At 36.0% G+C, this 22,133-nt stretch overlaps 1 protein-coding gene across 2 annotated transcripts in view; it reads left to right on the top strand.

Annotated features, from left to right (window-relative positions):
- Positions 1-22,133, top strand: part of RAP1A (RAP1A, member of RAS oncogene family) — a 77,448-nt gene that overhangs the window by 2,408 nt on the left and 52,907 nt on the right. Inside the window, exon 2 of one of the 2 annotated variants that reach the window (XM_082649408.1) lies at positions 6,151-6,244. The exons of the other annotated variant lie outside the window; for it this stretch is intronic. The gene's annotated coding sequence lies outside the window, so the exon portion shown is untranslated. The remainder of the gene's footprint in view (positions 1-6,150; positions 6,245-22,133) is intronic. 2 annotated transcript variants of the gene reach the window in all.

Raw genomic sequence — 22,133 nt, 5'->3', positions numbered from 1 at the left:
CCCTGCATCGGCAGGCGGACTCTCAACCACTGCGCCACCAGGGAAGCCCCTGAACTAGTAATTCTAAACAAACGGCTTTGAAGGAAATAAGATTGTTATAGTCACTTTTGACAGCTTAAAATCATAATCACGACTGACTTATGATTTTTATTGTGCAAACTCCTTAGCAATATGATCAGCACTTGAAAATGTTCATAGATCATTTTTCCTGTTCTCTTCCAAGCTTGTTTATATGCATGGTTTTTCATGTAGTTAATAATTATTGTACAATTATCAACATCCAGTATTAATCTAACAAGTGCTTTTTAAATGCCTATTAAAACAAAGTCCTTGCTGTCATAGAGCTTATATACTAATCAGGAGAGGTGGGCCATAACCAGATAAATATAGAATAAGTCAGATGATAAGAGGTATGCAGAAGAGTAAAGTAGGGTAAGAGGATAAAGAGAAACAGTAGCAAGGAAGGGTAGTCAGGGAAGACATGAGTGAGGGATATATGCTCTCTTGGGGAAGAAGGTTACAGGCAGAGAGGACTGTTAAGTGCAAAGACTGCTCAGTCTTTGCCTTGACCTTTTGGAGAAGGCCAGTAAGCAAGAGGGAAAGTGAGAGAGCTTGAGGTTAAAGAAGTAGCCGAGGCCACTATAAAGCCTTTTAGGCAATGGTCAGAACTTTGGATTTTACTTTGAATGAGATGGGAAACCACTGGAGGGTTTTGAGTAGAAGAGAGACCTGTTCTGACTTACGTTTGTGGGAAATGTTCTGGCTGCTGTGTGGAAATCAACTGGGAGAGGGGGGGTGGGAGTAAAAGCAGGAAGACCTTAGGAGGTTAATCTTCATTTTAAACCTTTTTCCGTGGTTGCAAAATAGTCCATCTACCTGCTCTTGGGCGTATAGGTAGTTTCCTTTTCCCCCTATTGAAAATAACAATGAAATGAACACTTTTGTGTATACAACATTTTCTTTCTTTTCGAATATTTCCTTGGAATTGATTTCCAGAAGTACTGCTGAATCAAAGTATATAAATATACTTGTCTTCTTGGTGTGTCTATTAATTCCTTCAGAGAGTAGATTGTACTAGTTAAAAGTGACAGTTGTTGATCTTAAGTTTCATGCAGTGTCACTTGCATTGAATATTATTATTTAATACTTTAAAAAATAATTTGAGTTATAAAAAAGAGACCTTTTAGATTGTTAGAGTGAATTTTCCAGTAGCTCACGTGAGTTCATTAGTTAGCTCACCACTCTCTTTAACATTTGACAGCAGCGTGCCAGCTGTTGGTGCTAACTGTTGGGGATACATCGTTGAATTAGAAAGGGTCTCTGCCCTCAGGGAGTTTTACATAATGTGATAGTTAAATAACTTCAGATCTTGCCAGTGTTTACTGATACTCAAGAACTTTGTTAGTATATGGTTGATGATCTTTTATATAGAATGGACATTCCAATCAAGCACCTAATTTTTCATATTGATAATTCTTTTTTTTTTTTTGCAAAGGGATTTTTAAATGGCATCTGCAATTTGTTTAATTTCTGTTTTGTATGTCTTTAAAATCATACATCTCTGATAGCCCCACGTTTTGTTCTTTGCAGTAAATTTACGCAGATAGTACTTGGTTGAGGACTTTCACAGTTGAATTTTTAAATTGTTGTAATTCTTTATAAGTTATTCAAAACACAGAGACTGTTGTTTCTGTTAAATAAGGTCAGCACTGCATCTTTGAAATTTTATTTAGATTATAAAGGAGGATGATACCAGTCTGTTTTGATAGAGTCATACCACTGGGCGTCTACGTGGCTTGATTTGGCATGAGCGGAAACTCCAATATCTATGAATTGAGTGGGTTGAACTAATAGAGTTACCTGCAAGCACCTAGCACTGTGTCTGACACGAGCTAGGGACTCAGCAAATGTTCATTGAACCTCGGATAACCTCTAAGCTCCCAGTTCTAAAATTCTCTTATTTTAGAAGGTCAATAAAAATATCTTGTTTAAAGCATTTATATCTTAATGTTGTGGTGAGTTTAAAATTGTGAACATAAACTTACTTCCTCCTAATGTTCCTTTCAGATTGAACTCATCAGTTTTAAAAAGAGTTATGGCATATTGCCAAGTATTTTCTGCTCGTTCCCATGTCATATACTGCTGCATGACTTAATGCCAAATTCATATCTTATGGAAATGATTAATGTTAAAAATAAAGATATTTAAGCTTTCTTATGTTACTGAAACAGATGAAACATCCATTTTTTCCCCTTTTTTCTGTGTGTGAAATTTGAACCTATAAACTTACCATGATGTTCTGATCAGTTAAGCAGTTCAACAGAGAACTATGCCATTCTGTCATTTTTGCTTGAAAATAGGCCTTTTAGAGGTAGAAGGTACAGGTATGCACCAATAGAAAAAGGAAATTGTGTATGATGATTAAGGTGGAATTGAAATAAGAAATAGTATACTTTTATAAGTGGAATATCTCAGGATTAAATATGTTCTATGAAATTAATTTCAATCATTAGACTAATGGCTTTTTTTTTTTCAGTTCAGATGACTTACTTAGGCTATATAAATTTAGGTTAGATAAATCTGGAAAAGGTTTCTTTGCATATCCAGTTTTCCCAGAGATAGAGATAAGTTTCCTGTCTTCAGCGTATTTATTTAGTTCACATTGACAGAGAGTGGTTCAAAGTGTAGAATGGTAAAACTAACCAAATTTGGAATTAAATATGTAATTCTATGTTTGGTTTCAGAATATATTTATATTAGGCCATATCTCATAAGGATAGGAATGTACTAAACACATAACTGATAAAAGACACTGTTGGATTAATTAAAACTTAAGTTGATTTACTTCAAATTCACAAGTATACATGTATACCTATAACACGCATGGTTGTTTGCAATGCTGTGTTATACTCACTCATTTTGGTTGTAAGAAATAACTTTGCTTAGGCTAGAACTGTGGCTTAGTTATCAATGACAAAAGTGTAAAGTTGGAGAGACACAAAGAACTGAGTACAACTGTTTCTTTGGACAAAGCCCAAATGCCGCTTGTAAGATTCTAAGTTAGTAGTAGTAAGAATTCTCTCTTATTGCAGACTGAACATTTCAGATCTGTCAGATGTGTGATCCGGAGAGTAAATTCATTCACTCTGTTTTCAGTGATATTTTTAAATTCATTTATAAATAGGATCATTCTGTTCTAGACATGTTGGCTGTTTTATAGGACATTAAGCAAGCAACCATAACTTAATTATTTTAGCAGCTGACATTTAACACTAATCTTTGGGTTTTATGTAGTTTTCAGTATCTATTCCAAATCATTGATGTCTTTTGAACTACCTTATTTATTCATTTATTTGGCTGAACCGGGTCTTAGTTGCGGCATGTGGGCTCTTTTAGTTGCAGTATGCAGGCTCTTAGTTGCGTCATGTGGGATCTAGTTCCCTGACCAGGGATTGAACCCGGACCCCCTGCATTGGGAGCTCACAGTCTTTTTTTTTTTTTTTTTTTTTTTTTTTGCGGTACGCGGGCCTCTCACTGCTGTGGCCTCTCCCGTTGCGGAGCACAGGCTCCGGACGCGCAGGCTCAGCGGCCATGGCTCACGGGCCCAGCCGCTCCGCGGCATGCGGGATCCTCCCAGACTGGGGCACGAACCCGTGTACCCTGCATCGGCAGGCGGACTCTCAACCACTGCGCCACCAGGGAAGCCCGGGAGCTCACAGTCTTAACTACTGGACCACCAGGGAAGTTCCTGCACTACCTTTTTTTAAATTTATTTTTTAAATTTATTTATTTTTGGCTGCATTGGGTCTTTGTTGCTGTGTGCAGGCTTTCTCTAGTTGTGGTGAGCGGGGGCTGCTCTTCGTTGCGGTGCGCGGGCTTCTCATTGCGGTGGCTTCTCTTGTTGCGGAGCACAGGCTCTAGGCGCGGGGGCTTCAGTAGCTGTGGCATGCGGGCTCAGTAGTTGTGGCTCATGGGCTCTAGAGCGCAGGCTCAGTAGTTGTGGCGCACGGACTTAGTTGCTCCGTGGCATGTGGGATCTTCCCGGACAAGGGCTCGAACCCATGTCCCCTGCATTGGCAGGTGGATTCTTAACCACTGTGCCACCAGGGAAGCCCCCTGAACTACCTTTTATTTATTTATTTATTTTTAATGCATTTCTTTATTTTATTTATTTAATTTTGGCTGCGTCAGGTCTTTGTTGCTATGGATGAGATTTTTCTAGTTGCGGTGAGCGGGGGCTGCTCTTCGTTGCAGTGCGTGGTCTTCTCATTGCGGTGGCTTCTCTTGTTGTGGAGCACAGGCTCTAGGCGCCCGGGCTTCAGTACTTGTGGCATGCGGGCTCAGCAGTTGTGGCTCGCGGCCTCTAGAGCGCAGGCTCAGTAGTTGTGGCGCATGGGCTTAGTTGCTCTGTGGCATGTGGGATCTTCCCGGACAAGGGCTCGAACCCATGTCCCCTGCATTGGCAGGCGGATTCTTAACCACTGTGCCACCAGGGAAGCCCCCTGAACTACCTTTTAAACTCTAGCTGTGAAAATATTGCATAACTTGATTATTAGATTTCAGATTCAGTCATTGAACAGAAGTTTGGGTGACCCAGTATTTGGCAGTTTGACAGAAACTGAGATGTGAGTCTGTAGTTTCTACTCTAAGTATATAGTCTATATATATAGTCTAGTAATTTATTTTGTTTCCCAGAACCTGACATATGTCTTTTAAATAAATGTTGTATTTTCATGGTTGAGTAAAAATAGAATGATACTCATTTTGTAAGTAAAAACTATGTGATATTTTAATTCTCTCTTAGTTTCTGAACAACTATTTCTGTGGTCTTATTTTCTAACAGCTTTTTAGTAGAAATTATCTCTGGGGTGATAGGTTTATGGGTAATCTTCAACTTCTTCTTTACATTTATGTTCTTTTCAAAATTTGCCACAATGGAACATGAATTAGTTTAAACAAGAAAAAAATGTTTTAAACAAGAAAAAAAATGAAGAAAAAAATTAGAGCAAACCAGTTTCCCATTGGTTAAAGTGCAGTAAAATAAGAATTGCTTGCTCAACCACCTATTTTACTTCCGTCAAAGGTCTTTTCTTTCCTTTTTTTTTTTTTTTCCAAATTGCTTTTCCGCATATATGCCACATTGTAGGGAAGTTTTTTCCCGGTTCAGCTAACAGTTTTAATTCTATGTTTAATGTGAGAAGTTTTGGATTTTTTTTTCTTTTGAAGAACAGCTTAATATTTTTTCTACACTGATTAAAATCAACCTGTGCCACTAAAGTTAACTATCCAATAGAACAGAAACGTGCATATAGAGAAAATGCATTTGTGTCCGTTTTTAGTGAATGTTGTTGGTAGCTTGCCAGCTTTATTTTCAAGTTCCTCCCAGACCTGTGATGTGCTTATAAGGCAACAACGGTATATTTAGTTAATTTGCAAAATGAGAATACTTTTTCTGGTTTTTCCATTTTGCATGTTTTGAGTTAGGATTAATTGGACATTTATTATTCTCAACAGGCATACGGTAAAACAGTTCGTTTAACTGTGGTGCTTTCTATTGGAGTATTGGCTGACTTTTAGATAGTGAGCCTTGTGCAGTTTCATGAGTACTACTGAGTTTTGGATGACATTCTTTACACAATCTGAAAGTACCCCTGAGCCTAATAGAAGCTGGAAACAAAACAAATTTGATGTTTTCTTTGCAGTAGGAAGTGTAGTTTCTAGTACAAGAAATATGCCCTTGTTAGGTTCAGGACCATTTTCAGGGGTTATAACTGTTTGAACATTTTTTTCTTGTTTAAACTAATTCATGCTGCATTGTGGCAAATTTTTGAAAAGAACATAAATGTAAAGAGGAAATTGAAGATTACTCATAAACCTATCGCCCAGAGATAATTTCTACTAACATTTTAATGTACATTTTTCTAGTTCTTTCCTCACATGTACAGATTCTTTTAATTTTTTAAAAAATTGGAATTATATTTCTATACATACAGTTTCGCTCCTACTTTTTTCTCTGAACAGGGTATTGTTCTCCTAGTGTGGGACCCTTAGGTTGATCTTTATAATACTACTATTTTAGATAACACTGGGGCAAACATTTTTGTACATTTATCTTTGATTGCATCTCTGTTTTTTTTTTTCTTCCTTTAGGGTAGATTCCCAGAAGTGGGATAACTGGATCAGAGGGTGGTTACCCTGTGTATAAGAGTGTGTGTCTCACTGCACCTTCAATGGCATTGAGTAGGTCAGTTTTTACAATCTTTGCCAATTTGATAGATATCTGTTACAATTCTTGGGTGGTAATCACAAAATCCTCATATTATTAATAATCTGTAAAACCATCAGCGTGTATGATTATTAATTTGCAGTCGTCTTTGAAAAAGTTGGTTGGAATGATTTTCTTTGAAAATATTTTAGGTAAAAGTAATCTTTGTAACAAAAAAGATATTCCTTGACATTGCAAGTTGAGTATTGTTCTTATATTGGAAAGAAATAGCATTTTAGTCTTCTCTCTTTACTAAAATAACAAACATGAGAAAGCTTATTTTATAGTATGTAATAAGTAGAACTATAATGTAAAACTAAATTGTTTCAGATAGATGAGAGGGATAGTCACATGATTCAGACTTAAAAAAAACCACACAACTTAGTGTTTAGAGCAATGGCTGTAGAGTTAAGCAGCCTGTGTTCAAATCCTTGCTTTCCCACTTACTAAGTATATCATTTGAGGCAACTTACTGAGTGTACAATTTAAGGTAACCTACTAAATATATAATTTGATGTTTCTGAGCTTTGGGTTTCTCATCTTTAATAGGAGAATAAATAATAATACCTACTTTATAGGATTGTTGAGAGGATTAGAAATACTGTTTAAGACTACTGAGCACATAGTAGGCGTTTAATAAAAGCTGGCAGTTGTTGGGTTTGGAAGTTTTGGGCCAGTTTTGTAGGGTGGGGCAGGACATATCTTTCGTGTGTCCTTATTTACATAAATAAATGCAGAGATGCAAAGGGGCCTTGAGCAGTGGCAGCTGGAAGGGAGTGGTAGACATTCTTTGTGGTAGGAGTGGCATGAGCCAAGATAGAAAGTTCAGGACAAGTTGGAGGACAGGAGATTGATTTGACAGAAGCCTAGGCTTGTATAGTTAGAAAATAATGGCAATAAGGGCATAGAGATTGATTGGGACTAGACTTTGGAAGCCATTGAATGCTAGGTTGAGAAGTATAGGCTTTATGTGGGAGCACAAGAAGTTTTGATATGAGGAAAATGATCCGATCAGAGCATTCATCTTTTGGAAGATGAATCTAGCTACAGAGTACAGAATGAATTGAGGAAGAAAGAGACTGAAGATAAGGAGACTGGTTTAAACACATAGGTAAGGCAAGATCTGAGGGTTTAACGGAAAACAAGAGGGAAGGTTTTGGGGGGAGTTGCTAGGAGTCACTGTTGTGAAGATCTCTGGATCTTCAAGTATACCCAGTTTGGAGATGAAGTTCAAAAGAAAGAGTCTGATTCTATTGAATAGGTTACATGGAATTAGGTAACCTCTGAGAGAAGATAAGACTCAGTGTGTACACTTTGGTTGTTGCTACCTTTTTTAAAAAAATTGAAGGGTAAAAGATTCCTGTTTTTCATCAATAAAAATCATATGTTTATGCTATTTCATTGACAAATGTATAGTCTCCTGTAGAAATTTACTTATCTAACATTTTGAGTTCTTAGCTAACAGGGAATCTCACTTTTAGACATTGTATTTCTGAAGGTATTATCTTAAAATACTTCACTATAAGGTGAAATTCTTCTCTGTGTGGTTTTTCCAGCTTTTGTGAATGCAACTGGACTTTAGAAACATCAGTTTTGTGAGCAGAAGTGATGAAAAGTGCAGTATAGACTTCTTGTTAAGCAGCTTAGCATGTTGAAGGCAGTAAAATATGGAGCAATAAAAAATAGGAAACTGAGGATGTGCTCTTTAGAAAAAATATCACTTTCAGTACTTCTCTCTTAATTTCTTAAGTTAAAATAAAATGAGTTAGCAAATGCCATTCTTAGTCATTCTGGTACTGGTTCTAGCTCCACGCTAATTGTACTTTCCACTTGGCTGAATAATATGTAAGCAAGTTAGCCTAAAGATTTATATTAATATTTCTTTTTGACTGATAAGTAAACTCACATGAGCTGTGAATTATCTGCTTGCTGTCTTCCTTTTATGTTACCAGTTGAAAAAAGAAGCAACCCCCAATTTTTAAAAAATAAATACAGCTTTGTGACACATGTAAGGTGTTTGCATTTTTTAAACCATTGAGTTTTATACCTTTCTTAAGGTTTCTTTTAGTTTTCAAATATTTTCTAAACTCAGAAATAAAGTCTTTATTATTAATTTTATTCACATCCCTCCCCTTTAAGAGTATCCTTGAAAATATTTTAAATTAATAAGCAAATGTAGCACATAGTATTGAGGACTGTATATGTGTTATTTTTTTTTACAAACACTGTTTTTTTAATGTGAAACTGCAAAAGCCAAATCTGGTCAACTGAGTGTTATTTCATTTACTAGAGACCTCAGATATTCAAAACAGAGATTTAATGTCTCAAACTATGAGATTCCAGTTAAGTCTATTTGAATTGATTTGAAGATATTCCTGTTGATCAACAGAAATCAGAACTACAATTCATTCCCTAGGACTGATGACTCTTAACCCTTCCCTCCTTCTCCCCAAGCATAGCTGAGAACAGAATCTTCCCTGATTTGGGCCATGCTGGCACTGTCACTATGATGTCAGATATAGCCTTCCCAGTCTGTACTTCTTACATTCTTCGAAGCCTACTTGCTTCTTGGCAGCAAAAATAAGTTATTAGATTGAGTGGCTAGCAGCTCATGGTATACTATTATAAGAAAATTCACAATTTTAAATGTCAGTTAGACCTCAATAAAGCTAAAATTAAAAAAAGAAAATTTATTCAATTTTTACATGAGGCGACATATGAGGTATGTGAAACATGAGTAGACTTCCATATTTTTCTATCCCAAAAGATTGAAATAAAAGAAAATAAAGCCCATTGGTTGAATAGATTATTGTGTACATTTTTCTTACTCTTTTTTCATTGAAAGAACATTTTTTCTTACTCCTTTTGAATAAGCAATTTTGAATGCTAAATGTAAGTTCTTGACTAAGAAATCAGTCCTTCCCCAAAATAATCTTAAGCAGTTTGGCTAGTTAGCCAACAAATATTTATTGAGTGATTATTGGTTACCTGGTGCTATTTTAGGAACTGAAGATAGGGCAGTGAATAGACTGCTCTCTGGAGTTCTTTATACCTGTGGGGTTTGGTGATTGTGGAGAGAAACAGTAAACAAACAAATAAGGGAACAGATAATTTCAGAGGTCACAAATGCTATGAAGAAGCTGTAACAGGAAGAAATGATAGTGATGGAAGGGTTTAGAATGAGTGTTGAGGAAAAATTTCCTGATGATATTAATCTGACACCTGAATGACAAAAAGCCAGACATGTGACAATCTGCAAGAAGAGTGAACCAGACAAGAGGGCCAGTTGGTGCAAAAGCCCTAAACTGGGAAGCAGCTAGTCATGATTGAGAAGGCCGTTGTGGTAAGCTGAGGGGAGACTGGTAGATGAAGTTAGCAAGGGACAGATCACAGAAGTCTATGGTGAAGGGTTTGGATTTTGTTCTTATAAATACAAAGGGAAGACGCAGGATATCACTACCTACCTTTATGGATAAATATGTGTAACTTTTGAATTTGAAGATGGTGTTACTAATGATACTGGCTTAAAACAAATCTGTAGGGTAACCAGTAGTTTTTCCAGACATAGAAAATCACCAATTTATGGTACATAAATTATGTTTTTCCAGGGGTCTGCAGAAATAAGAGTGAATTCTTTTTAGTATTGCAAAGAGCCTAATGAAAATTGTATGTTTGCTCTCAATAGATTTATACAGGTGAAATATTATGTATATTTGCTTTGACCAATAATTATATTGACTCAAATCTTTGAGGCTAATTACCACATTATCATTATCCTACATTGTGGTGATTTGCAGGCTGTTAATGAAATAAAACATTGTGCTTACACCTCAGAAACCCAGCATTGAGTTTCATTAGTTTTTATGTCTGACAATTTGAGAGTTCTAATTAGCCATTATAACTGATTAATAAAATGTGAGTGCATTTGATACACAAAAGTCTTTAAAGACATGGAATCTGTGGAGAATAAAGGATTTTTCATAGTTAGGTTGAGAACCACAGATAAATGTCCCAATCTCTAGAGGGACTTACAGGGGAAAAGGAACTAGTATTTTTGGGGGGGAAGGTAAAACCCTTACATCACATTTCATCTGCACAGCAAATCTGTGAAATAGGTATAGTTCATTTTTTGTAGATGATGAAACCCAAGGTAATTATATAATTTATGAAAATTCACAAACTTTTTTTATTAAGTCTTTTTTTCTTTTATTTTTGGCTGTGCTGGGTCTTCGTTGCTGCTCATGGGCTTTCTCTCGTTGTGAGGAGCAGGAGCTACTCTTTGTTGTGGTGCGCGGGCTTCTCATTGCGGTGGCTTCTCTTGTTGCAGAGCATGGGCTCTAGGTGCTCGGGCTTCAGTAGTTGCAACACACAGGCTCAGTAGTAGTGGCACGCAGGCCCTAGAGTGCACGGGCTTCAGTAGTTGTGGTGCACGGGTCTGGTAGTTGTGGCGCACGGGCTTAGTTGCTCTGCGGCGTGTGGGATCTTCCGGACGAGGGCTTGAACCCGTGTCCCCCGCGTTGGCAGGCGGATTCTTAACCACTGCACCACCAGGGAAGTCCACAGACTCTTAATTGTAGAGGTTAATGCTGACTGCAAACTTTTAGAGGAAAGGACTGCTGCAGTACAAAGCACAAAATAAATGATCAGTAAATATTTGTGTTTTGCTTGCATGCAAACATGAATGAATGAATGAGCGAATGAATGAATGAGTAGGTGAATGACGGAAGACTGCCTCTATCCCTCTAATCTTTTCTTCAGTGCAGCACACCCTTTTTCTTCTATTAGATGAGTCTCAAAAACTCTTCAGAAATAATTGACTTCACCTATCTTTTTTCTCTGCAAAATTCCTCCCCCCATGTAGCTTAAATTACTTAAAATAAATCACACAGTAAAAATTCTAAGGAGGGAAATAAAGACCAGAAACTCAGAAAGTATAATTTTCACTAAGATTTTAACTACCTGAGTAGTCCCTAATGTTTTCAGCTTTAAAAGAAATCTGCTTTAGACCCTTGCATTCACATTCGAGATATCATCTTCTTTTGGTTCTGCTTCTATCTCTTAAATTGTTCATAATTGTTTAAAAATTTACTGTAGATTTTTGAAGTAAGGTGGCGGAACAACAGTAATCAAAATGTTTATGCAGCCAACATTAGTTGTCCACGTAATCTCTAACTGTTTCAGTGGGGGGGGTGTTTATTTCTGTCTTCTATTAGTACACCGTAGTGTGTGATTTATTGTTCAGAAATATGAACTGATAATTCCGGGGCATTTAATGGTTAGTAGGGTTAAAAACATACATAATGGGGATTTTTTTTTCCTCGACTGATGTTAATACTCAGGCAGAATAGCAGTATGAGATCTCTCTAAACTTCATATTTATAGTTTCTAATCCTTCAAATGAATTAACATCTTTTTTATATATAAATTTATTTATTATATTTTTTTTTTGGCTGAGTTGGGTCTTTGTTGTTGCACGCGGGCTTTCTCTAGTTGTGGCGAGTGGGGACTACTCTTCATTGCAGTGTGCAGGCTTCTCATTGCGGTGGCTTCTCTTGTTGCGGAGTACGGGCTCTAGGCACACGGGCTTCAGTAGTTGTGGCGCGAGGGCTTCAGTAGTTGTGGCTTGCAGGCTCTAGAGCACAGGCTCAGTAGTTGTGGCGCACGGGCTTAGTTGCTCTGCGGCATGTGGGATCTTCCCGGACCAGGGCTCGAACCAGTGTTACCTGCATTGGCAGGCAGATTCTTAACCACTGCACCACTAGGGAAGGCCCCAAATGAATTAATATCTTAATAAATTAAGTTTAGAGTACTTTTAAATGAATACTTAATATGAATGGATACCTAAGAGATGAAAATAGATGCAGATAATCGAGAGATTGAAAGAAACTTTTAGTGGAAGGTTGCAAAAGGGAAGGGATTATAATACAGGATTTACCATAAGGAAATGGATGACACGGGAAGTTGCTATGCTAGACTGTGAAAAGAAACTTATCTTCACCAAAAGAGAAATGAAATTGATGAAATGAGGGCTAAAAGGAGATAAATAACATTGAAGAGTAGAAAGAACACTTTAGGTTAGATATGGTGGCCTACAGGGACCTTCTGACAGGATATGATGAATCTCATCATTTGTGGCAGTATCACTACTTCATGAAGGATGGGATCTGTCTTGTTGATTTGTGTTCAAAGTACAATAAACCTAGACAGAATGAAGAGTGTTGTTTTTGTGAAGAAGGAACATGTTTTTAAATTTGTCTCTAGCTGTCTGAGACTAAGGTTATAATATGATGGGTCTATAAAAGATAACTTCAGGTGATATTTGGTTCTTGGTATCCTCAAAGTGCTTTTTTTGTTTTTTGGGGTTTTGGGGGCTAGATTTCTGTATGACAGCTTTCAACTGCTCAACTGTTGTATGCTGCTGCTCTTTATTCTAATCATATAATCAGTTTAGTAATGACATATGTAACCCCCTGACATGAGATTTTCATGCTTCAGAAAATTGTTTTGCATATAAAGTACAAGTATCAATTTGCCCTGTTGATGTGTATATCTAAAAGTTGATGTAAGTGACACTTTTATAAATTTAATTATTTAAGAATATTAGATTAATTTAAGAAAAACCATGGGCAAGTCAGTTGGAAGGTGAATCTTAATGTCTTCAGACCCACCTTTATTTGTTTAAATCTTCAGATATTAGGTTATTTTGATGTTGTGTCTTTTACATCCAGATGATAAGTCTGGAACTTAAAAAAAAGTTCCTGTGCCTTTTGAATATTGAGTTTCACACTTGGGACAAACTCCATTGTAAGACATTCTTTTGAATTTTAAATAAATGTTTGGTAACTTCTCACTAGTAGTCAAATGTCATAATTTTTACTTTAAAATATGACAGCATTATAACTCAAGTACAGTTGAAACTATGGGTAGGAGGGTTTTAGGTGATGTAGTCATTCTCTTATTTCCATTATGCTTTAGACTTGTACTACTGTCATCAATAGAACAAGCTTGAGATTGTGTCACCACTCAGTGCTATCTGCTTGTGTGTGTATGTAAGCAGTAGGCCTTAATACTGGGTATAAAGAATCATTGCTTTGTGGTGTTCCAAACTGGCCCTGCTTAGGTTCAACGGTACTGGGTTGAGCTTGTGTCTATAGTGAATTGTCACATTTTTGATCTTTTGCAGCTATAACATTTCCATAACCATGTATTTAATGTCTTCTGTGTGTTGATGTGCTGAAGATGGACATGTGAAGTTTTTTAGTAGTACAAAGAGAATGCCTATTTAATCAGTAAAATTTTTCAATGATTTTTTTTTTAAAGCATTCAAATACTTGCAAAAGAGAGATGGCTCTATATGAAGGACCAACCATCCTCTCTCCACCTTGTGGTTAATTTTCACAGTATAAGAAACTATTTTTTTAGTCCTGTAAGCCAAAATGTTTTGTAGAAAATCAATCATGTAATCGCTTTTGTCTGCACCATTTAAAGAAATGCTCTATTGTTAAGAGAGAAAAAGTTGATTAACAATGTTTATATAGTATGATTTCAATTCTTATTTTTTACAAGTTTCTATTCGTATGTAGAATATAGGCAAGAAGGAAACATCAGTAGGATCAAAGTTGTTATCGTGAAGTTGAGATTACAGGTGATTTTTATTTTCCTTTTTAAATTTAAACTTTTTTCTGAATTTTATACACTGTTCATATATATATTATAATTAGAAAATGAAGGTTCTAAGATGAGTTCATTATAGAATATGAAATTAAATTTAATAAAGCTTTTACAGATGAAGATTCTTTGGGGATAAAATGAGTTAAAGGCTTTACAGATGAATTAAACAAATGCATTCCTGAGATGGAATTATATATAATGACAAAATCTGTACTTTAAAACAAAAACAAGCAAAATTAAGTTCGTTTTCTTGGTGTAGCAAGTGAGAGAAATGGGAAAAGTGTACTATTGATATGATGACTTGGAAAACTTCTGATTCTTCTAACTCAGGTTTGCCTCAGTTACATTCATTTGTATACTGTTTTATAGATAATTGTTTAATTACAAGATATAAATGTATTTATATAATGATATGCCAAATCTCACATTGAATATTTGGTTATTTGATACTGTATTTGTGGTCAGCAAGCAAAACACTATGAAAGTTTGTATATAGTATCTACCAGCTGTTACTTCACCTCTTTATTTCCCAGTTGTTTTCATCTGTAAAATGGAAAAAGACATGTTTGAGGATTGAATAAGTATGCCTGGCGTACAAAAAGAACTTAAATATCACTGCTGCCACTATTATTACTACCACCAAAAGTTGGCATCGATGTCTATAAGAAACTGGAGAAGATCACTAGGAACTGAAGCAACGTCTTAATCCTTTGTATCCATTTTGACTAACCCAGTGTATTCTCTTTTAGTTAAGTGGGACTACTACCTGTACACTTAGGTAGATTCATTATTTATGTACACAGTAAATCTTGGCATTTGTGGTTTAACATTTTAAACCCAGAGTCTTTAACATGGGAGGTTTGTAATTTGGGATAGGCAGAATTTTGAATCTTGCATATTTCAAGGCTGACATGACAAACACGTTTATTAACTAGCAAATTGAATGTAGCTGACAGCATCCCAGTTATTATTACCTAACAGTGACTTTTCTTCCCTACTTGTTTAATTTTCATCATGGGATGAAAACTTGTGTTTCTTCGTGAATGATGCCTTGAGAAGGCCAGTAGTTAATACTGGATTTTGCAGATATAACTGAAGTGAGTTTATTTTAGTGGCAAAATTTATGAATTTTGCTTATTTCTTTTATATTCTTCACAGTGCCTTGTACCCAGTAGAAATAATGGATAATAGGGTGTGTTTGATAGTTTGTGAAGAAATTTGAATCTCCAGGTTCCTTAAAGGAAAGGGAGGAGGTTAGCAGGAATTCCTAGATTTCCGGGCTTTTAGGTTATTTTTATTTTTATCACTTAAGTACATAATTTAAAAAATTTCTTAGACCAGATTAAAATATATATCTGTCTGGATTTCATATTTCCATGGAGTGGTATGATGATATAAGTGTGCCTCATTTAATAAAAGCTACTAATCCCATCCATAGATATGTTGATTTTATTATCTGCAGTAGGACCAAGGAATCTGTAGTTAACTCTGCCAGTGGATCCCAGATAATTCTGACGCAGTACTTTTTCAATTTCTTACTCTATGTTTTCATTTTAGTATTATTTTTTTTTAAATCTGTATTGTATTTTTAAAGCCTTAGGACTATAGGAATAAACTTTATATTTAATAATGAAAATTAATGTTATGTCTTAACTTTAAGTAGTTCAATGTGCATATATTACTTATTCAGACCCAAGTAATACCAATGAGAGTACCAATGAGGCAGTGTTTCTCAGCCTTTTTATTATTATCACTTGCTCCCCTCACTCCAGTCTTTATATATATATTTTTCTAATCGTCCCCCAATGAAATTTTAATACCACAGGTATTATCGTGTATATTTGTTTATTTATTGTACATTAATCTGTGCTTTGTACACTAAAAGAGTTAAGATTTTTTTTACCTCCTTAGGAGCAATATTGCCCCTGTTGAGAATGAATACAATAAGCTAAAAGAAAAATCACTCTTAGTTTTACCTCCCAGTCTGTTAACATTTTGGTATACTTCTTGCCCAGTGGTTTTCAATGCATATCTATTTTCCTTCAGAAAATGAGATTGGATGCATAATAGTTCATGCCCCCTTTAAAAAAAATATTGTGAAAATGAATATATTTTATATTATATCTAATGGATAAATAATATCAATAGGTGTATTCTGTTATGTGAATTTGCAGTCACTTTTAAAAATTATTCCCTATAGTTTTCAATTTTTTTTTTTTTTTTTGGTTGCACCAGGTCTTAGTTGCGACAGGTGGGCTCCTTAGTTAAGGCTCGAGGGCTCCTTAGTTGTGGCACATGGGCTCCTTAGTTGCGGCATGTGGGATCTAGTTCCCTGGCCAGGAATCGAACCTGGGCCCCCTGCATCTGGAGCGCAGTCTTAACCACTGTGCCACCAGGGAAGTCCCTCGATTTTTTATTATAAAAGCTCTGCTATGAATATCATTGTAGTTGAATTTTTCCAGGCATTCTAAATTATTTCCTTAGGATGAATTCCAAGAAGCAGAATTATTTTATTCTGTATATCTTAATATTTCGATATGTATAAATTATTGAAAGTCCTTTTCCCCAAGGACAACCACTATTAATGTGAATATTTGTCCAGCGTTTTCCTGTGTATATTCTAACATAAGTAGTTTTATAAACCTGTATCTATGGTTTTTTTTAATTTATTTTATTTTTAAAGATGTATTTATTTTTGGCTGCACCATACCATGTTTGGGATCCTAGTTCCCCCACCAGGGATTGAACCCGCGCCCCCTGCATTGGAAGCATAGAGTCCCAACACTAGACCACCAGGGAAGTCCCTATCTATCTTTTAAAAAAGAATAATAGACTGAACTTTAACTATGGCAAATTGCTTTTTTGCCCAAGGCATTTTGGTCGTCTTTTCATATCACTATATGTAATTTAACCCATTTCTTTTTAGCAGTGTTCTACTGAACTGAGGTACATTTATCCATTCTTTTATTGGAGGGCCTTTTGTTTCCTGGGTTTTTTTTCTTTTTGTTTTTGGCATACATCTTTGTTTGCTTGTGTTTTTCTGTATCATAAATTCCCATTTATGGTGGAATTGCCAGGTCATTTAAGAATTGAAATTGCATTATATGCTTGAGTCTCTTTTTAGGCTTTCACTTCTTTTTCATTCCTTTACATGCCTGCTCTGATATTGGTACTAGATTTTCATTACTGTACTTTAGTGTTGTACTTTTATATCTGGAAATATAAAAAGTTCTGTTAAGTAGGCAGATGTGCTTTTGTATATTTTTCAGATTACAAGTTACAGTTTAAGTTTGGCTAGATTTTGTTTCTTTGTTTTTTTAAGACACAAGTATTGATATATGTATTTTAACTAGATTGGAATAATACAAATTTTTGAGGATTGACATTTTTAGGCTTGAGAACTTTTAGTGCCTGGCAGTAATTCAGAACTCTAAAAGTACCTCTGAGTTGCAAAGTAGACAAACAAGTTGTTGAGCTGTGAGTTCTATGGAAATACTTGGAACCACAACATTTCTGTCCAGTATGCCTTTTAATCTTTGGTTTTTTGATTGAAGTATCTTGAATATATACTCTTTGCTATCTAACTTTTATTCCTTTTAAAAGGAGATATATTCTCTCTCTCTTTGTACATTTTTGGTAATGTACTTATTTTAGATATCTCATGTTTTTTCTGCTTATTTTTACAGAGTTCCTTTATATTATTGTCTTCAGAGTTATTCATACATTTTTCTGAGGTTTAGAGTTCATAAAGTTCAAAATATATGAGAATAGATCTATTAAACGTTGCAGAAGAATTATGCTTTGGTTTTCTATTTTAAATAAATTTATTTTATTTATTTATTTTTGGCTGCGTTGGGTCTTTGTTGCTGCGCGCGGGCTTTCTTTAGTTGCGGCAGGTGGGGGCTACTCTTCCTTGTGGCGCGTGGGCTTCTCATTGCGATGGCTTCTCGTTGTGGAGCATGGGCTCTAGACATGCAGGCTTCAGTAGTTGTGGCACGCAGGCTCAGTAGTTGTGGTGCACGGGCTTAGTTGCTCCGCAGCATGTGAGATCTTTCCGTACCAGGGCTTGAACCCGTGTCCCCTGCATTGGCAGGCAGATTCTTAACCACTGTGCCACCAGGGAAGCCCCTATGCTTTGGTTTTCAAAGTAGAAGTGTTTTTAGGCTTTTTTTTTTTTCTTTTGCGGTACGTGGGCCTCTCACTGCTGTGGCCTCTCCCGTTGCGGAGCACAGGCTCCGGATGCACAGGTTCAGCGGCCATGGCTCACGGGCCCAGCCACTCCGCGGCATGTGGGATCCTCCTGGACCAGGGCACAAACCCGTGTCCCCTGCATCGGCAGGCGGACTCTCAACCACTGCACCACCAGGGAAGCCCCTAGGCTTTTTTTTTAAGGCACTAATTTTTGTCTGAGACAGTTTCTCCTTTAAATTTAAACTTAACTGCTCACACCATTACTAAAATCTTTAAATGTTTATTCTGACCCTACTTACTATGATTCTATCTATGACCTAACTTTTTTCTTAAGACACTTTTGTTTTTAATTTTATTTATGTATTTATTTATTTGTTTTTGGCTGTAGCGCATGGCTTGTGAGATCTTAGTTCCTGGACCAGGGATTGAACCCGTGCCCTTGGCAGTGAAAGCGTGGGGTCTAACCACTGGATCGCCAGGGAACTCCTTAAGACACACTTTTGAGTGAGACTTTCAAATGCTCTTAGTGTTCTGGAAGACTTAATTTACCTTTGTAATGAAAAATCTCTCCTGAGAGTACTGTGTTCACCCAGATTAAAAACTAATCATAATAAATAGAATAAATGATATTCAGTACCTAGGCAATTCGGATAGGACTGTTTTCTACGAGTAGACTCTCTTGGAGTTGAGTTGTTACCACAGCTAGCTTAGGCTCATTACAGAGGCTCACATTGCTTTGGGTCATGGTTCTTCATCTAGCCAAGTGAAAAACCAACCATCTTCCCTTGTGGTATGGTCTTTCTTGCGAGTTATGTTTAAAAAATTGACATCTCAAATGTGATTTTTGTCTCTTGAGGCTTACCGTTTAACCAGGTTTGAGATTTTATTCTTTGGTGCAAACTTTAACTTAAACACTTTGTTAATGTACACGAAGCTGAATCTTTTACTCAGACTCACAGTAGCAAGCAAATGACAAGCCATGCTTGAGCATTAACTCACTATGACTTTACACATTTGCCCGAGCCTGTGTGATTGCTTGGATACTGTCTTAACCACCCCCATTGCCTACTTTCTTTTCTGAAGCCTGAAGCCATATTAAAAACTTCAGATTCATTTAAATGAATTGTCCATATAAGGAGGATATTTGATTTTAGCTAAACATAATGTGAGATCATTATAAATGATTATAAAAATTAGAATGTATAATAGACATTTGTGTTTGTAAAACTTTGAAATATTTCCATTTTATTTTTTATTATTTAAAATATTTCCCCTCATGTTTAAGTATTTTGATAGATTAGTACCAGTAAAACTTCAGTTAGTAATAGTCATCTGGTAGAAAAGATTCTTTAATAGATTTGTTAGAATATACATCTCTGCTGCACATAAAGGTTGGGGAGATTTTATGTCTTGCGCTCTGACAAAAAGTAAACTGCTTTCTAGGAAGGTATCAAGTAATTTTTACTAGCTTTTTACGTAATTATTTTGGTATTCAAAGTATAATTAAAGTAATCCTTGAACATCCTTTTAGCCATACTGTTTTTAAAAAATTATTTTTAATTAAACAAGTAATACATTATAAAAAGAAATACATGTGACAAAAATACAGATTGAGTAAAAAATACAGATAAGGCAAAAATAATAGTTGTCATTCGCTATGTATCTTACAGAAATTTCTTGTGTAAACATGTATATGTAAAAATATTTAGTTTTGTTTTTATACCTGCTTTTTTTTTTTAAGTTTTTAGATGTAGAGTTGAGACATGAAGACTAGAAATGCACTTTACTAGCATGCTGTGGTACTAAATGAAAATTCCATTCTTGGAAGATAAGTTTGTCAAGTTTCCCCATCTCTACCTTTGCCCCTCCCCTCACCTGTATTCTTTTCTTTTCATCACACTCTCCTTGAAAGGAGAGAAATATACTGTGGTAGGTCTCAACCCAGGATTGGCTGTATATTAGAATTAACTGAGGAGTTTTAAGAAATATCCACATCACAGCTCCACCATCCAGATTCTTATTTAATTGATCATGATGAGGCAAGACATGTGGAAGGAGAACATGCTTTATCTTAGCCTTCATATTGAAGCTTGCCTGAGCTTCTGAGTTCAAGTATGGTTTGGGGGAGGCACTGATTGAATCCAGTGGGGCATCTTCCTGAGTTTCCTGTCTTCAAGCAGGAAGATAGGCATAGGTCTTTGTCATCCCTCAAGTTCTCTGAGGAATCCACTGCCACAAACTTCTTCATTTATTCCATTGTTTGTTCATCTACAAAGTTTGTAATACTTTAAGGAAAATCAACATCATTAATGCTGTGCAGATTAGATAGACAAGAAGATGAGTGATAAAGCAGTTGTGGTTAACCACACAGATGCTAGAGGCAAACAGCCTGGGTTGTAATCCTGGTTCTGTAATTTATGTCTGTTGCACTTGGGCAGGTTTGTTTTAGCCTCTCTGCCTCATCTATAAAATCAAGATAATGGTCTCCACCTCATAAGAATGTTGTAAGGATTAAAAATATTAATATGTGTAAAGTGCTCCAAACAGTGTTTTGTACATACATGGTGAGGATTCAAAAGAATAATAGCTACAATTAATTTATTCCTTTTCTTGTATCCTCCTTTCTAACATTTCCTCCCTTTTGTTACCCATTCCTCCTGAAGATAGGTTAATGCTTTTCTTTGATAAACTAGATTGGGGTCAGCAAACTTTTCTCTAAAGAGACAGATGATAAATACTTTAGGTTTTTAGGGTCATGTTGTCTGTGTTGCAATATTCAGTTCTACTGTTGTAGGGCAAAATCAGCCATAGACCATATGTAAACAGATGTGCATGGCTGTGTCCACTTTATTTATGAGCACTGAAATTTGAATTTCATATAATTTTCACATATCACAAAGTACTGTTTTTCTTTTGATTTAAAAAAAATTATTTAAGAATTTGAAAAACATTCTTAGTTTATAGGCCACACAAAAACAGGCAGTGGACTGGATTTGGCCTATGGGTCATAGTTTCCTGATCCCTGAACTAGAGTAAAGGAACCTGAACATTCTGACAGCTGTTTTAGACACCCTTTCTTTCTTAAGGATGCCATCATTCTTTAATTTCCCTGTACTTTGGAGGAATCTAGAAAATTAGTTTTATTGCCAGTAGGTTTAGAATTTAAAAATTCTACTCACAGCTTTGATCTTAAGCTATTAGCGCATGTGTCAAACAGTGAAATCTTTGTGGACTCTCTTTCTCAAACAGTGACATATATAACTGTACTGGGCTTTCTTTGGTTGCAAGCAACAGAAACAGACTTTGTCTTGTTCTCAGCACCAGTATACAGCAGATGTTTGTATTAGTCAGGTTTCTCCAGAGAAACAGACCAGTAGGATTACAACGTGTGCGTGCGCACACACGCATTATACATATACACATACATTTTGTGTGTGTGTGTAAAAATAAAGAGGTTTATTTCAAGGAACTGGTGTCTATGGTTGTGGGGGCTGGCAAGTCCAAATCTATAGGGCAGACCAGCTGGAAGCTTTGGCAGAAATTCTCACGACGGAATTTCTTCTTTAGTGAAACCTCATTTTTGCCCTTATGGGCTTTCAGTTGGTTAAAGGAGGCCTCCTCACATTATTAGTAATCTCCTTTACTTGATGTTAACAACAGTTACATAATACCTTCACAGCAGCACCTAGATTAGTGTTTGTTTGAATAACTGGCTACTGTAGCCTAACCAGGTTGACACATACAGCTAACCATCACATAGTTCAATAAATACTTTTCCAATAAAAGGATGAACAAATGGCTGAAATGGTTAATTTAAGCAGAAAAAAAGATATTTATATGATGGATGTTGAATAACAGAATTTACATAAGAAAAAAGTATGCAGGCCTCAGGAAACCCCAAGAAGAACCAGGACAGTTTGCAGGGATCAGGACCTAGGTAGCAGCAGTGAACAACAGTATCTTTAGTAGTGTACCACAGTCAGAATGAATCAGCTCTAACCATTTT

This window comes from Grampus griseus (genome assembly GCF_964374135.1).
Source record: "Grampus griseus genome assembly, chromosome: 1".
Lineage (NCBI taxonomy): Eukaryota > Metazoa > Chordata > Mammalia > Artiodactyla > Delphinidae > Grampus > Grampus griseus.
Note: the sequence above shows the minus strand (reverse complement) of the source record. Positions and strands in the feature narration are given on the sequence as shown.